The sequence below is a fragment of the Zingiber officinale genome, chromosome 2B (genome assembly GCF_018446385.1).
Source record: "Zingiber officinale cultivar Zhangliang chromosome 2B, Zo_v1.1, whole genome shotgun sequence".
In the NCBI taxonomy this organism is placed as follows: Eukaryota; Viridiplantae; Streptophyta; class Magnoliopsida; order Zingiberales; family Zingiberaceae; genus Zingiber; species Zingiber officinale.
The window spans coordinates 87,426,531-87,445,112 of NC_055989.1; positions in this window are offsets into that span (position 1 = coordinate 87,426,531).

Consider the following 18,582-nt stretch of genomic DNA (forward strand, 5'->3'; position numbering starts at 1 on the left):
ATGTAGTCATTAGTATAAGTGAGATTGTTGCTGAAAACCTAAGCTTTGTAAACATTCATTATGAAAAAGAATTACATTTGGTCTAATTATCTACATTTGTTTGTAGTTGTTCATTTAATTTATATTGTAGATAACATAGTATGTGGTGTCACATACGTAAGATGATGTTATCATTACCTTATAAATTATAACAGTAACTCACGACCAGAATGGAAAGGAACAAACCATTAAAAGGTCGTAGTGTAATTAGGTATTAGTTTATCTTGACTATATAATTACACTAGTACACTCGGAGTGTATTGAGTAGGACCATTTGAGGTCGTTTTTATACCGACTTTATAAAGGAACAAAGACCTCGGTTATTATGGAAGTGTGTGCTCTTAATCCTAATATAATAACAAGCACATATATTTGATATTTATTTCTTTAATTTATCAATGGGTGAGATTTAGTTCGATGAATCAATAAGCCCGATAAATTGGGAAATGATATCACTTATAGTGTGTGTTGTTGATTATAGAAGGAAACTGCTCCTAGAGATACTAGGTTGATAATGTCCCCAAGAGGAGCTCATAAGGATTGTCATGTTAAACCTCGCAGTGGACTTAGTCCATATGACGATAAGGTTGAGTGGTACTACTCTTGGACTTCTAGACATTAATTAAATGAGTTGTCAAGAACTCACTTAATTAGTGGACATTCGATATCTTAAACAGGAGACTAACACACTCATAATAAGAAGGAGCCCAAAATGTAATTTGGGATTGGTGCGTAGTTCAATGATAGTTCTCTAGTGGAATGAATTATCATTAAAATTAAGTTGTGTGTTCGGGCGAACACGGGATGCTTAATTTTATCGGGAGACCAAAACCAATTCCTCCTCTCGGTCCCTATCGTAGCCTCTTATTTATAGAGTTCTATACCCACCTATACCCACCTTCTATACCAACCAATAAGGGGGCCGGCCAAGCTAGCTTGGGAATCAAGCTAGGGCCGGCCTAGGTATAAAATTGGGTGGCCGGCCCTAGCTTGAACCCAAGCTAGTAGGGCCGGCCAAATTAAATTAAAAAGAAATTTAATTTTAATTTTTATTATGTGGTAGATATAATTTAAAGAGAATTAAAATTAAAATATCTCCTTGTAAAAGATTTACAAAGATTAAAGAAAGAGATTAGATCTTTCCTTATTTGTAGATTGGAGAGATTTTTATTTTCTCTTTTAAATTATTCACATGTTAATAAAATTAAAATTATAGATATTTCCTTTTATTAACCATGAAGAGATTTTAAAGAGAAATTTTATTTTTAAAACTTCCGAAACAAATAAGGAAAGTTTTAATTGTTAATTGAAACTTGTCCAATTTGCTTCTTCTTGATGTGGCTGACCATTAGAGTTTATTTGGGAAATTTTATTTTATTTTTCTCAAATAAATCATGTCAAGGAAATTAAGGAAATTTTATTGTAAATAAATTTCCTAATTTGCCTAGGCCAAGGAATATAAAGAAGGGGTAGGTGCCCACGAGGACAACCTCCTATGTTCTCTCTCCTTGGTGTTGTGGTCCATTACATTACCCTCCCTCTTCCTCTTGTGGCGAATACTTCATCTTTCTTGGAGTTCTTGTGGTGGCGGATACTACTTGGAGAAGAAGAAGAAGAAGGAGAGAAAGCTAGCATCTCTTGGAGCTTGGTTAGTATTTTGATTTTCTTCTTTGGTGTTCTTCCTTGTGTCCAACCTTGCTTGGAGGAGAAGGGTGGTTGGTGGTTTCTCATCTCTAGATCGTTGCCCACACAACGTCCGAGGTTAGAAGAGGAATAGAAGATCAAGAGGGTTTTTCTACAAGGTATAACTAGTAATTTCTATTTCCGCATCATGCTAGTTATTTATGGAAATAATACTAAATACAAGAGGCTTACGTTTAGAATTTCAATATGTTTTTTTTCGTTGTGTTCTTTTTTTTCTTTCCTTGAGATTTGATTGTTCTCTTTGGTTAACCTAAAGTTATTTTAGGAAATTAAATATTAGCTTTCTATTAAAGGTTTTGTCTAGTCGTGGTGGTTGCTCCCATATCCAAGAAGCTGTGCCCACACGCCGATCGGGAACCTTTATGGAAATTAATATTTAATGGAATTAATAACTTAAGGAGACTTGGGTCGAACGTTAAGTCAGAGAGATCCAAGTCAAAACCTAAAAGAACAAATAGATTAAGTTTGGATCAAACGTGTTAAGTTCTCAGATCAAATTTAAAAACGATAGCTGGTAGCCTAGGACAAAAAATTTTAAGAGAACCTATAGGTTTTCGAGTAGAAACCAACACACCCAAGTAATTGCCCGGCGCCCGGAGAGAGAGACGACCAAAAGTCCGGCGCCTCACCAAGTAAGGATTTTTCTCAGCATCTCGATCCAACCGCTGGGGATAAATTTTATCCCTAACGATCCCCGCCCAAGGCTATAAATATAGCCAACCATCACGATCATTCTATTTCCAAACACTTGTATGCTTTAGTTGTAGTTAAGCTTACATTTTTTGTACGACAACGTTGTAAGAGTTTTTGAGCTTAATCTTCCTTGGATTAACAACCACATCGGTTGTAACCAAGTAAACATCGGTGCCCCATATTTACTTTTATGCTTTTATTTATCCGCTTAATTCATTTTACAAGTGTTAGCTTAATCGCTCGAGGAAGGGTTGTCTGCTTTTAATTGACAAGTTATTTACCTTCTAGCCGCCCAACGGTCCAACAAGTGGTATCAAGCAAGGTCGCACTACCGTCTGAAGCAACAAAACAATGGCCGGAGCTAGCGACTACCCACCAACATTCGAGGGGAGCTTGCTTCTTGGAAGCAAAACAATGATTAACTCTGATATTTTTCTAATAATGAAAACAGGTTATGAAGCACCGAAGAAAATGAACGGAGAAAGACTCGATCTACGCCTCGAACAAGAAGCAGTGACGAGTCAATGGCAAACTGTCGCAGAGTTTCACATTCTAACCGCAATACCAAATGAAGATTTCGATAGAGTTGGAAAGCAAAAAAGAACTTTGGGAAAAGTTCTTAAAACTCTACGAAGAACCAACTGAAGCCCAATCCGACTCTTTGATGGACACCGAGCTGCCGACAGAACAGTCTGTGATGGAAGAAATTACCGAGACAGCCCCAACAGTCGAAGTACATCCCGAGAGTGATGAAGGGGGAGAATCTTTGGATAAAAGCAACTCGACAGGGGGAGAATCAACTACCGAAAAGGTAAGTCAGGTATGGACTCAAACCTCTGATCAATTAAATGATTCAATCGAAAAATTGCCTGAAGAGTCTTTCGAATAAGAAATTGAATCATCGAAAGAATTTTTCGAATTAGAAAATCAATTTTCAAACTTGCCTTGCAAATTATTATTAAAAGAATTTTGCAAGTTAGAAATTTTGTCGAAAAACTTTTGTAAATTGCAAAATATTTTTTCGAAAGAATTATGCAAATTAGAAATGATGTCAAAAACTTTCTTCGAATATTTTTTCGAATTACAAATTACTTTCTCGAAAGAGTTTTGCAATTCAGAAAATGAGTCATCGAAAAAGTGTTTCGGATTAAGAAATCTATTATTAATAAATTCTTGCAAATTAGAATTTTTATTAAAAAATTCTTGCAAATTACAAAATATTCTTTCAAACGAATTTTGCACATTGTCGAAAGAATTTTTTATAGCGTCGAAAATTTTTATCAAGTTAGAATCTATGCTATCGAAATATTTTTGTGAACTTGAAATTTAAAAAATAATAGAAATTAACATGATACAAATTGTTGCATGTTTAATATTTTTTGCTTTAAATCTGAAAAAGTGTGACTTAAGAATTTCTGATAAATTAAAATAGAAATTTAAACCTTCTGATTAAAGCATAAAATATATAAATAAATAAATGCATAGAAAATTTCTCTTTATGTTATTAATTCTCTGAAATTTTCTTGCATAAAGCTTTCTGTTTAGAAACTTCTTAATCTTGATGTCGAATGACTTAGAAATTTGTCTTGACTTAGAAATATTTCCCTGAAAATTATTAAAATATAGTTTCAAAAAATTTTTAATGTCAACCCTTAGATTTCGTTTGTACCCCATTTTTATTGTGATCAAAGGGGGAGAAGGGAAAGTATAAGTCTAGGGGGAGGTAGAAAAAATTGAAAATTAAAATTTGGAATGTTTGAAATTTAATTTTTTCTATCATGTTGCATGTTATTGCAATAAACTGTTTAATTTCATATATATTGTTGACCCTAGCTTAACTTGGGTTGATCACACCAAAAAGGGGGAGATTGTTGAAACCCCAAGGTTGTTTTGATGTGATCAACAAGTTAAGTTAGGTCCTGCGTTGTTTCTAACCTTGTGTCTAAGTGTGCAGGAGCTTAGGAGCACAGGTACTCGAGCGGAAGACGCAGCTAGCGAGAAGGACGATAGGCGTCCGAGGGACGAGGTGTCGGAAGAGTACACGGGAGGAGTGCGCGCGGTGGTTCCGAGGTACGAAAGCCGGAGCGGAAGATTGCTCGGGAGCAAGAGACGAACTAGCGAAGGTCGGCACGGGCACGACCGAGGGACTAAGTCCGGATGAGTTGGTGGACGAAGGGACACGTAATTCCGAGGACGAGAAGCCGGAGGGAAGCACGCCCGAGAAGACCGGAAGATGGGTTCGGGTGAGCCTTTCTGGATGTCGAGATCACCCAAGCAAGCGGAGCCGAAGCAGAGACCAGAGGCAAGTGAACCGCAGAAGAGAGCACGGACCAAAAGTCAATGGGTTGACTTTTGGCCCGGAGTCCGGGGCGCCGAACCATCCGGCGGAAGGACTTTGGATCGAGCTGACTCGATCCAACCGTGAGATAAATCTCCAGGCGCCGGAACCCATCCAGGCGCCCCGACCAAGGCTATAAATATAGCCTTGGTCCAGAAGCTTTTCAACCATCACGATCATTCTATTTCCAAACACTTGTATGCTTTAGTTGTAGTTAAGCTTCTATTTTCTGTGCCTAAAATGCTGTAAGAGGCTTCTCCGCCTGAAGGAGTTTTTGAGCTTAATCTTCCTTGGATTAACAACCACATCGGTTGTAACCAAGTAAACATCTGGTGCCTCATATTTACTTTTATGCTTTTATTTATCTTCTTAATTCATTTTACAAGTGTTAGCTTAATCGTTCGAGGAAGGGTTGTCTGTTTTTAATTGACAGGTTATTTACCAACCCTTCTAGCCGGCCCAACGGTCCAACACAATCTACCTCCAAGGTTTTAATGTCCGACAAATATGTTTAAGTATGTTTAATGGAGCTTGATCATGGGAAGTCCTAGTCATGGCTAGGCAAGGGTGGGAAGTCAACCGAATGACTAGTCATAACTGTGGTTAGGCAAGGAAAGTCCTAGTTGTAGGCTAGGCAAGGAAATCTCGGTATATCGTGGAAGCCAGGTGGATTTAATAGGTCTAGAGAACCTGATCCCTAGGTAGCCGAATACTGAGGCAAGGGAAATCTCGATAGATCGTGGAAGCCAGGCTGATAGGTATGGAGGATCTGATCCCTGGGTAGCTGAATACTAAGTCCTAGTGAGTGAAGTCAGGTGGAGAAAACCCTAAGGGGTGGTAACCTTAGGTTATGGTAAGTGAAGCCAGATGGTGAAAATCCTAAGAGGAAATAACATTAGGTAGCGAGAAGTCTTAGAGGAGTGAACTCCAAGCAAAGACTAGAAGATCTTGGTGATTCTAAGTTTAGTTTTACCATAGCATTCTGTATTACTATTATTGCTGGCTAATATAGTATTGCAGGAAAGGCCTTAGTGGATCAGGTGATCAGATACTGAGCAGAGAAAGTCCAAACAAGTCTAGAGGACCAATGTTTGGTAGGTAAGTTGAGGTAAGCAACTAGAGGAGCGACAGAGAGATCGAGTTCCTGAAAGGAACAACCTAAGGTCACTGATCCAACTGAAGAAACCGGGAAGGTTTCCAAGTTGAGATCAAGACAAGTTCTACTGTCTAATATTACTCATGCATTATATATTATTGTGCTAACATTTGTGTTGTAAGGATACTTTGTCTAACATTGTTTTGCAGGTTCAGCCGGATCGGTCGACCAAACGTAGGGATCGATCGACTGAACCAAGGTGACTCGGTATAGTTCAATCAGCAACGATCAGTAGCGAAGGAAACTACACTGATCGGTCGACCAAACCAGAGGACCGGTCGATCGAACGATCAATCATTAAAGGCACAGTAAATGCGAATCTTGGGAAATCTTGATGAACAGGAAAGGAGCATGTTCGGTCGATCAAATAGCGGGATCGGTCGACCGAACCCTTAATGGTCATTAATTGTCGAAAATCAAATTAACATCAGATCTCAGCAGGAAGGAATGGAGCTGGTTCGGTCGACCGAACCCAGGGAACAGTCGACCGAACATTGACGATTCTTATAAAAGGGAGCTCGAGGTCTGAGGCTGTGTAACGAAGTCTGTGGTGTTCAAAGTCCATCTCTGTGCTAACTGTTGCTATTCACGCTACTGCTCTACAAGTCATCTACACGCAAGCTGTAGGACCGTTGCGGTCGGCTGGAAGGGGGTTGTTGGATAGTTCTGTTAAAATAAAAAGAAAAACAACCCTTCCTCGAACTCTTTAAGCTAGCACTTGCATAAATAAAGCAGAACAGTAAATTAAAAACATAAAGTAAGAGACAAGAGGTTTACTTGGTTACAACCGATGTGGTTGTTAATCCAAGGAAGATTAAGCATACTAAATACTCCTTCAGGCGGAGAAGCCTTTTACAACTTTGTAGCACAGAAACAGAAGTTTAACTCTAATAGCACACAAGCGTTGGAATTACAATTCTGAGTTCGTTGAAAAGCTTCTGGACCAAGGCTATATTTATAACCTTGGTCGGGGTGCCTGGAAGGGTTCTGGGCGCCTTGGGGAGGATAAAAACTTTATCCCCCAACGTTCAAATCGAGATTGACTCGATCTGGTCAAACTTCAAGCTCCGAGAGCCCGGAAGGGTTCCGGGCGCCCTGGTCTGGTCCGGGCGCCCTGGGCTGGTCCGGGCGCCCCGGACAGTTCCGGGCGCCCTGGACCCTAAGTCAACTCCGGTTGACTTCTTTCGCCTCGGTCCGGGTCTTCAACTTCAGTTCTGCTCGCTTGGGTGATCTCTGTCATCCGGAATATGGCTCACCCGAACCCAACTTCCGGTCTTCTCGAGCGGGCTTCCCTCCGACTTCTCGTTCCTCACTAGCTGCGTCTCTTGCTCCCCGAGCAATCTTCCGCTCCGGCTTTCGTCCCTCGGAACCACCGCGCGCTTCCTTCTCGTCCGTCGGTGTACTCTTCCGCAGCGCCTCATCCCTCGGATGCATCGCGTGCCGTCCTTCTCGCTGGTTGCGTCTTCCGCTCGACTACCGGTGCTCCTAAGCTCTTGCACACTTAGACACTAGGTTAGAAACAAACATGACCTAACTTAACTTGTTGATCACACCAAAATAACTTTGGGGTTCCAATAATCTCCCCCTTTTTGGTGTGATCAACCCAAGTTAAGCTAGAGTTAAAAATAGACATAAAATTTAAACAATCTAAACAATTGAAATAACGTGCAATAAGATAGAAACATTAATTTTCAAAATTTTGCAAATTTTAATTTTCTACCTCCCCCTAGACTTATACTTTTTCTTCTCCCCCTTTGATCACATAAAAATTGGGGTTGCAATAAAAATCTAAGGGTTGACACTTAGAAATTTTATAAAAATCTATTTCAATGATTTTCTGGAAAATGTTTCTAAGTCAAGAGAAATTTCTAAGTTTTCGTCATCAAGAAAAAAACTTTCTAAGCCAAAAACTTTATGCAAGAAAATTTAAGAGAATTGATAACATTTAAAAGAAATTTTCTATGCATTTATTTATTTATTTTATTCTAATGTTTTTATCAGAAAGTTTTAAATTTTCATTTTAATTTATCATAATTTCTTAAATTTGAAGCAAAAAAATTTGAACATGCGAAGAATTGTATCATGTTAATTTTTGTTAATAGTTTGTCGAGATACTTTAATCGACAGGTTATTTCTTTCAGCTTTAAAGCAACAAATATTAAACATGCAAGAAATTGTATTGATAAAATAATTGGTAAAAATTCGTTTGACAATTTTTCTAATTTGCAAGATTCATTTGAAAAAATATTTTGTAACTTGCAAGAATCTTTTGGCAATATTTCTGATTTGAAAAATTCTTTTGACAAAATAATTTGTAATTCGTAAGAATCTTTCGTCAAAACTTTTTGCAATTCGAGAAACTCTTTCGATAATGTTTCTAGTTTGCAAAAAGTGTTCGACAGTTGATTTTCTAATACGAAAAACTCTTTCGATGATTCAATTTTTAATTCGTAAAAATCTTCAGGTAATTTTTTGATTAATTGAACCAGCTGTTCAAAGGGTAGAGGTCATACCTTACTTACCTTGTCGGTCGTTGGTTCTCCCCCTGTTGAATTACTTTCTTCCGAAGACTCTCCCCCTTCATCAATGCTTTTCTCGGTTGAGCTTTCTTCATCTTTAGTTGGGTCTTCTGCTATGATTGTTGTTTCGGCAATTTCTTTAGTCTCGGATTCGGCTTCTTCTGATTCTTCATGAATCTTCAAGAACTTTTCCCAAAGTTCTTTTGCGCTTTTGTACTCTCCGATTCTGTCGAGATCTTCTTTTGGTATTACGGTCAGAATGTGAAATTCTGCTCGAGCGTTTGCCATAGACTCGTTACGTTGCTTCTCGTTCCAGAAGCGTATGTTGATTTTTTCTCCGTTTGTGTTCTTCGGTTTTTCATAACCACATTTCAATATTAAATAAATACCAAAATCTAAATTTAAATATACGTCCATTTTTTGTTTCCAAACGGCAAACTCCCCCTAAAATGCCGGTGGGTAGTCGCTAGCTCCGACCATCATTTTGTTGTTTCAGACGACGGTTAGTCCTTCTGAGGCGTATCGGCTCTGATACCACTTGTAGGACCATTGCAGCCGGCTGGAAGGGGGTTGTTGGATAGTCCTGTTAAAATAAAAAGTAAAACAACCCTTCCTCGAACTCTTTAAGCTAACACTTGCATAAATAAAGCAGAACAGTAAATTAAAAACATAAAGTAAGAGACAAGAGGTTTAATTGGTTACAACCGATGTGGTTGTTAATCCAAGAAAGATTAAGCACACTAAATACTCCTTCAGGCAGAGAAGCCTCTTACAACTTTGAAGCACAAAAACAGAAGTTTAACTCTAATAGCACACAAGCGTTGGAATTATAATTCTGAGTTCGTTAAAAAGCTTCTGGACCAAGGCTATATTTATAGCCTTGGTCAGGGCGCCTGGAAGGGTTCCGGGCGCCCTGGGGGGATAAAACTTTATCCCCCAACATTCAGATCGAGATTGACTCGATCTGGTCAAACTTCAAGCTCCGGGCGCCCCGGGATGGTTCGAGCGCCCCAGACAGTTCTGGGCGCCCCGAACCCTAAGTCAACTCCGGTTGACTTCTTTCGCCTCGGTCCGGGTCTTCAACTCCGGTTCCGCTAGCTTGGGTAATCTCTGCCATCCGGAATAGGGCTCACCCGAACCCAACTTCCGGTCTTCTCGAGCGGGCTTCCCTCCAGCTTCTCGTCCTTTAGAATCGCCCCATGTTCCCTTCTCGTCCGCCGGTGTACTCATCCGTAGTCTTCGTCCCTCGGACGCACAGTGTGTCGTCCTTCTCGCTAGCTGCGTCTCTTGCTCCCCGAGCAATCTTCCGCTCCGGCTTTCGTCCCTCGAAACCACCGCGCGCTTCCTTCTCGTCCGCCGGTGTACTCATCCGGCTTGTTGATCACACCAAAACAACCTTGGGATTCCAACACAAGCAAGTGCCGACCAAGCTTCAACTTCACTTACTGTTGGTATATTTTGTTTGTGCATTGAACTTAAACTTATATAAGATAGTAGGTTGTTACTATCTTATATTATTGCATACTGTACGCATTACTTCTTTCCGAGATTTTCGGAAAGAAGAATCTTAGTGGATTTCCCATCAGTGCGATTAAGGATCGCGGGCCTTGGAGTAGGAGTTAACCTAGGCTTCGAACCAAGTAACCGAACTGTTCTTTATTTTTTCGCTGCACAACTTTATTTTTAACAAGTAAAAGAAGAGTTTTAAAAACACGATACATCCCCCTTATCGCACTCATTCGATCCAACAAGGGGACGATCTGCATGCCGTCGATAGCCTTCATGCCCCCATCTTTGCCTGTGGCGCAAGTGTCCCGCATCCGGTCGATCTCCTCATAGCCTACCAGCTAGACGACTTCTAGACCTTCTGGCCCGAGTGGCCAGAGATCAATAATGACAATCATCCACTTGCTGATTGACGAGTACCGCCATCCGGATGACCCAGCGTCCCTCACCCCCGAATATCAAATAAGAATACAAGGATCGCTCGCACAGATATGGGGTGACGCTCAAGCTCGTGCGGCGGTGGTAGCTCCGGGGGAACTGGCGAATAGCCACACCAAGATGTCTACTCATGTATGTATCTTTTTTCCTCTTTCTTTTGTCCACTCAGTTTGTATAATGCTTAACATTCTTTGCAGTATTAGGTGGAAAGTTTGGCCATATGCCATAGGCTTGCTTACCTGGAGTGTGAAATCCAACAGCTCCATGCTTCGAGCGACCAGTCATCTGTTTCTCAAGCACAATTGGAGTAGATGAATGTTGAGATGGCTCAGTTAAGGGTCGACCTGAATAAAAGCTCTGAGCAGCTCGAAGCGGAGAAAGATAAGAGCGCCGAGCAGATAGTACAGCTGACCCGACTAAATAAATAGGCCGCCTCCTTTGAGTCCAAAATCCACTTGGCCAACACTAGGAAACTCCGAGTCATTGAAGATCTAGAGATAAAAAATAAAGAGTTTAGTGTGTTGGCTCAGAACCTGTAGGAGGTTGAGGCCAGCTTGAAGGACAAGCGGGATGGTCGACCAGACCGCATTGAAGACCCAGCTTGCTGCTAAAGATAAAGAGCTGGCCAAGTTGAAGGAAGGGCTGAAAGCTTACCGCACAACCTTAGAGACTTACCAGGGAGCCGAATCGAGCAGGTTTGATCTTATAAAATAAGCCTATATCCTCCCGGATGCTTTTAACAATAAGGTCGCTGATCGGGCACTCCGTCTATTCGACCTGGCTATCGATGAGAGACTTAATCAACTAAAGGAAGACAGCTACCTCCCCTCTACCCTGACAATCAAGGTCATCAGTTGGGACAAGCTGACTGAGTCATTGCCCGACGATATTTTTGATTTTTTGGAGTGAGCCAGTGAGTTTTGTCTTTGTAAAATTTTCTCCAAGTATCAATGAATGTACGTCCGTCCAGCGAAATACTATTTTTCTTTGTCTCCTTTCTGGTCGTGCGACATTTTCTACTTGTATTTAGAACAAGTATTGTCGTGTAAACTACAAGTGTGGCCTCGTGTTTCTCCGATCAGCGATGGATTATCTGCTTTCTTAAGTGGTCAATCAGTTCCGATTTTAAGTTCTTCGCTCGACCATTTCATGGCGTAGTCGTGGGTTTAAGGTCACCGCTCGACCGTTGATGAAAACAAGGGTTTAAGGCCGCCGCTCGACCGTTGGTGAAAATAAGGGTTTAAGTTCGTCGCTCGACCGTTGGTGAAGACAAGGGTTTAAGGTCGCAGCTCGACCGTTGGTAAAGACAAGGGTTTAAGATCGTCGCTTGACCGTTGGTGAAGAAAAGGGTTTAAGGTCGCCACTCGACCGTTAGTGAAGACAAGGGTTTAAGGTGGTCACTCGACCGTTGGTAAAAATAAGGGTTTAAGGTCACCACTTGATCATTGATGAAGATAAGGGTTTAAGGTAACCCCTCGACCATTGATGAAGATAAGGGTTTAAGGTCGCCACTCGACCGTTGGTGAAGACAAGAGTTTAAGGTTGTCGCTCGACCGTTGGTGAGTGGAAAACTTCGATTTTATTCTTGTTTATCCTACATACAGAAGACAAATACATAAATACATCATTTGCTCACGCACCTCTTATTCGGGCTTGTAGGATTGGAGGTGATTTGCTCTCCACGACCGCTCGAGCCTTCTTCCATCTTTGTCCTCTAAGTAGTAGACCCCCCGAACGGAGTTTCTGTATGACCTTGTAAGGTCCTACCCATTGAGCTTTGAGTTTAGTGACATCGCCGTCTGACTTTTTCTTCTTCCACACTAGATCACTGATCTGGAAGGACCTTGGGATCACCCTTCAGTTGTAGTTCTGCTTCATCTACTGACGGTACGCCATAAGCTGAACAACAGCCTTATCCCGTGCCTCGTCGACCAAGTCTAGCTCCATCAATCTCCGCTCGCTGTTCTTCTCGTCATAGTGTTGAACTTGGTCAAACTCTACCCCAACTTCCATTGAGACTAGTGCTTCACTGTCGTACACTAGATGGAATGACATCATGCTGGTCACCTCCTTTAGGGTCGTGCACATGGCCCACAGGATGCTTGGGAGTTCATCAACCTACTTGCCTCCTGTATGGTCGAACCGAGCTCTCAATCCTCTGAGTATCTCCCGATTGGCGACTTTCGTCTGGTCGTTGCTTTGGGGGTAGGCCACAGAGGTGAAGGCCTGTTGGATTCCGTAACCTTTGTACCATTCTTTGAGCTTTCGACCAGCAAATTGTCTCCCGTTATCTGAGACGAGTCAGTGGGGGATGCTGAACCGACATAGAATGTTTTGCCAGATGAATTTGATGATCATTTGCTCACTTATCTTTGCTAGTGGCTCGACCTCTACCCACTTTGAGAAGTAGTCCACAACGACGAGCAAGAACCTCTGCTGACCGATCACCATGGGGAACGACCCTACGATGTCCATGCCCCATTGGTCGAATGGGCAAGATACTATGGATGTCTTCATCTCCTTAGTTGGTCGTTGCGGGATGTTGTGATACCTTTGGCAAGACAGACAGGTGGACACTGTTCGAGCGACATCCTATTGGAGAGTTGGCCAAAAATACTCGGTTAGGAGGATCTTTCGAGTCAGGGAACGACTGCCCGGATGGCTTCTGCAGGAGCCTTGGTGCACTTCCTGTAGGATATACTCTGCTTCCTCCGATCCAACGCACTTGAGTAAGGGTCTGGAGAAGGCTCTCTTATAAAGTTGATCACCGATCAAGGTGAACCGTCCGACTATTTTCTTTAATAGTCGCGCCACTTCTTGGTCGACCGACATGATACCCGCTCGGAGGAATTCGATCAATGGCGATCTCCAGTCGCTTGAGTAAACTACCTCCATCTGATCGATATGAGCCACCAACAAGACCTGTTCGATCGGCTGGTTGATCACGACTGGTGATAGTGAACTGGATAACTTAGCCAGCTCATCTGCTACTTGATTGTCTGACCGGGGATCTTCTGTATAGTGACCTCCTGAAAATTTTCCTTTAGCTTCTTGAAGGCTTCTACATACAACTTGAGTCGGGAGCTGCGAATCTCAAATGTTCCTGACAGGTGTTGGGCGCCCAACTGAAAATCTGAGTGAATGAGGACTCTTGTGGCTCTGACATGTCGTGCTGCATATAAATCGGCTATCAAGGCTTCATACTCAACTTCGTTGTTGGTGGCCCAATATAATCTAGCCAGACGGAAAGTTGTATTCGATCTTTCCTTGGTGAGATCAATAGTATGCCGATCCCACCCCTTGACGAGTGGAAGAATGACCCACATATATTCTCCAGGTTGTTTCTGGTTTCGCATTCTGTACTTCTGTGATGAAATCAACTAAGGTTTGTGCTTTAATCGCCATTCGGGGTTGATATTGAATATCAAACTTTCTTAATTCAATTGCCCATTTGATTAGCCGTTCGGATGTCTCTGTATTAAGGAGGACTTTTCCCAGGGTACTATTGGTCATGATGATGATCGGGTAAGCAATAAAATAAGGACGGAGTCTTCGAGCGACAAGCATCGAAGCGTAAGCTAACTTTTCCAGGCCAGTGTAGCGAGATTTAACATCTAAATATATGACTTAAAAAGTACACAAGCTACTGGTCGTGGTTGTTCTGCTTGATTAATGCCGAGCCGACCGCATACCCAGTGGATGACAGATAGATCCAGAGAGACTCTTCGACGATTGGCTTAGCTAACACAGACAAAGAGTTAAGATACTCTTTGAGCTCCTTTAAAGCTCGATCACACTTTGTGTCCTGTTGGAACCTCGTAGCTCGACGCAGAACTTTGAAGAATGGTAGACTTCGATCAAACATCTTAGAGATAAACCTTGAGAGTGCGATAATCTGCCCAGTCAGTCATTGGGCCTCTTTCAGATTGCAAGGTGGAGGCGTGTCTTGCAGAGTCTTCACCTTACTTGGATTTTCTTTAATCCCCCGCTCGGTCACGATATACCCAAGAAAACGATCGCTCCTTGCGCCGAACAAGCATTTGCTAGGGTTCAGTTTCATTCCATAGGTTCTTAGTGTTTGGCATGTTTCCTCAATGTCCATACAGAGGTCGGCCGTTCAGAGGGATTTTATAAGTATATCATCGACACAAACCTCCATGTTACGGTCGATCTGCTTACGAAACACCTTATTCATCAGCTTTTGATAACTTGCTCCAACATTCTTCAGTCCGAACGGCATGACGTTGTAGTAATAGGTTCCATCAGCCGTGATGAAACTGACCTTCTCTTGATCTTCTCGGGCGAGCGACACTTGATGGTAATCCTGGTATGCGTCGAGCATGTATATTAATTTGTAGCTCGCTATAGAGTCCACCATTTGATCTATCTGAGACAACGGATAGAAGTCTTTTCGGACATGCCTTATTTGAGTCATGGAAGTTGATGCAGACCCGTCATTTATTGCATGGCTTGAGACTAGTACCACGTTAGCGAGCCAACTTGAGAATTGGACTTCCCGTATATGGTCTTATTGGAGTGTATACTGAAAGCCTAAGCTTTTGTAAACATTTGTTTTGAATAAAGAATCACATTTGATCAAATTATCTACATTTGTTTGTAGTTGTTCAATTAATTTATATTGTAGATAACATAGCATGTGGTGTCACATGCAGAAGATAATGTTATCAGTACCTTATAAATTATAAACAGTAGCTCACGACCAAAATGGAAAGGAACAAATCATTAGAAGGTCGTAGTGTAATTAGGTATCAGTTTATCTTGACTGTATAATTACACTAGTACACTTAGAGTGTATTGAGTAGGACCATTTGAGGTCGTTTCTTTTATACTGACTTTATAAAGGAACAAAAACCTCAGTTATTATGGAAGTGTGTGCTCTTAATCCTAATATAATAACAAGCATATATATTTGATATTTATTTCTTTAATTTATCAATGGGTGAGATTTAGTTCGATGAATCAATAAGCCCGATAAGTTGGGAAATGATATCACTTATAGTGTGTGTTGTTGATTATAGAAGGAAACTGTGTCCTAGAGATACTAGGTTGATAATGTCCCCAAGAGGAGCTCATAAGGATTGTCATGTTAAACCCTGCAGGTGGACTTAGTCTGACATGACGATAAGGTTGAGTGGTACTACTCTTGGACTTAGATATTAATTAAATGAGTTGTCAGTAACTCACTTAATTAGTGGACATTCGATATCTTAAACACAGGGAGACTAACACGCTCATAATAAGAAGGAGCCCAAAAATGTAATTTGGGATTTATGCGGTAGTTCAATAATAGTTCTCTAGTGGAATGAATTATTATTGATAAAATTAAGTTGTGTGTTCGGGGCGAACACGGGATGCTTAATTTTATCGGGAGACCAAAACCAATTCCTCCTCTCGGTCCCTATCGTAGCCTCTTATTTATAGAGTACTATACCCACCTATACCCACCTTCTATACCACAATGGGGCTGGCCAAGCTAGCTTGGGAACCAAGCTAGGGCCTGGGTGGCGGCCCTAGCTTGAACCCAAGCTAGTGGGGGCCGGCCAAATTAAATTAAAAAGGAATTTTAATTTTAATTTTTATTATGTGGAAGAAATAATTTATTAGAGAGAATTTAAATTAAAATATCTCTCTTATAAAAGATCTACAAAAGATTAAAGAAAGAGATTAGATCTCTTTCCTTATTTATAGATTGGTGAGATATTTTATTTTATCTTTAAAATTATTCACATGTTGATAAAATTAAAATTATAGAAATTTACTTTTATCAACCATGAAGAGATTTTTGAAGAGAAATTTTATTTTTTAAAATTTCCGGATACAAATTAGGAAGTTTTAATTGTTGATTGAAATTTGTCCAATTTGTTCTTCATGATGTGGCCGGCCACTTGAATTTAATTGGGGAAATTTTATTTTATTTTTCTCAATTAAATCATGTCAAGGAAATTAAGAAAATTTTATTGTAATTAAATTTCCTAATTTGCCTAGGCCAAGGAATATAAAAGAAGGGGTGAGGGTGCCTCATGAGACACAACCTCTATTATTTTCTCTCCCTCTTTTGTTCCTTGGTGTGGCCGGCCATCCTTTCCCTCTCTTCCTCTTGTGGTGGCCGAACCCCTCTCTTTCCTTGGAGCTCTTGTGGTGGCCGGATACTACTTGGAGAAGAAGAAGAAGAAGGAGAGGAAGCTAGCATCTCTTGGAGCTTGGTTGGTGTTTTGATTTTCTTCCTTGGTAAAGCTTCTTTATTGGCCGAACCTAGTTAGGAGGAGAAGAAGGTGGTTGGTGGTTTCTCATCTCGGAAGATCGTTGCCCACACAACGTCCGAGGTTAGAAGAGGAATACGGTAGAAGATCAAGAGGTTTTTCTACAAGGTATAACTAGTAATTTTTCTTTCCGCATCATACTAGTTATTTATGGAAATAATACCAAATACAAGAGGCTTACGTTCTAGAATTTCGAATATATTTTTCGATGTTGTGTTCTTTTATTTTTTTTTCTTTTCCTTGTGATTTGATTGTTCTCTTCGGTTAACCTAAAGTTATTTTAGGAAATTAAATATTAGATTTCTATAAAAGGTTTTGTCTAGTCGGTGGTGGTTGCTCCCATATCCAAGAAGGTCATGTGCCTCGCCACGTCAGTACTGGGAACCAATTATGGAAATTAATATTTAATGGAATTAATAACTTAAGGAGACTTGGGTCGAACGTGTTAAGTTCCGCAGGAGATCCAAGTCAAAACCTAAAAGAACAAATAGATTAAGTTTTGGATCAAACGTGTTATGTTCCGCAGGCGATCCAAAATTTAATTTAAAAGAACACATGGTAGCTAGGAAAAGGTTCAGACCTTTGTACAAAATTTTTGTACAGTGGAACCTATAGGTTTTCCGAGTAGCAACCAACAGGTCTGCCTCCAGTAATTTCTCTATCTCTGCTTGGATGATCAAGTTCTGCTCCGGGCTGAAGTCCCTCTTCTTCTATTTAACTGGTCGAGAGTCCGGTCGAGCATGTAGCTCATGTTAAGCCACACTTGGAGAAATGTCAGGAAATTCATGTGTCGACCAGGTGAACACATCATAGTTTTGTCTAAGGTAGGCAACCAATTCTGTTTTCTTCTCGATGTCTAGATCGGTGGCGATAAAGGTTGTCACCTCCGCTCGGTTTGGATGTTTCAAGACCTCTTCCTTTTCATCGTAGACTAGAGCAGGATGCTTCTCCGTGATAGCGCTCACCTCCAAGCGAGGTGTCTTCCGAACGATTAGTGCTTCCGTTCTGACCATCTCAACGTAACAACGCCAAGCGGCCAACTGATCGCCTCTGACCTCACCCACCTTGTCCCCCACCGGGAACTTGATTTTCTGGTAGAAAGTGGATATCATCGCTCAGAACTCATTCAGAGCCGATCGACCCAGAATGACGTTGTAGCCTGATGGCGCGTTTACCACGATGAAATTGGTCGTCCGTGTCCTCTTCAGTGATTCTTCCCCAAGCGAAACAGCCAGACATAGTTGGCTGATCAGCAATACTTCATTGTCGTTGAACTCATACAGTGGAGTCGTCATGGGCAGTAAGTCGCTCTGGTCGATTTGCAGCTGATCCAATGCTTTCTTAAAGATGATGTTCACCAAGCTCCCTGTGTCAACAAAGGTACTGTGAATAACATAATTAGTTATTACCACTCAGATAATCAAGGCATCGTCATGGGGGATCTCTACCCCTCCAAATCTTTCGGACCGAAGTTGATCTAAGGTCCCTCGACCTTCTCCTTGCTGCAGCCAACTACAAGAGTTTCCAGCCACCGAGCGTGCAATTTTCTTGCTCGATTGGAATTACCGCCGGTCGGCCCCCGATGATCATTCCTATCTCACCCCCGAGCAACGTTGCTCCTATTTTCCTCCTCATGAACTGAGGGTCGTCTCTTTTGGCTTGCTCTCGAACAGGACTTGGACTATTCCGTCATTGAGATGGGCGGTGTGATTTGACCGCTATCCTTTCACCTTCCCTTCGCCCATCTAATCAGTGCCTGCATCTTCGATCGAGCAACGGTGATTGACGATACTACCTTCTTGGGGCTAGTCTGCTAGCCAAATAACAATCGCGTGTATTTTCAGTCACCGACTGATGGAAGGAGTAAAACATCGATATCCATATTTTGCTCCTAGAGGGTTTTGGGTG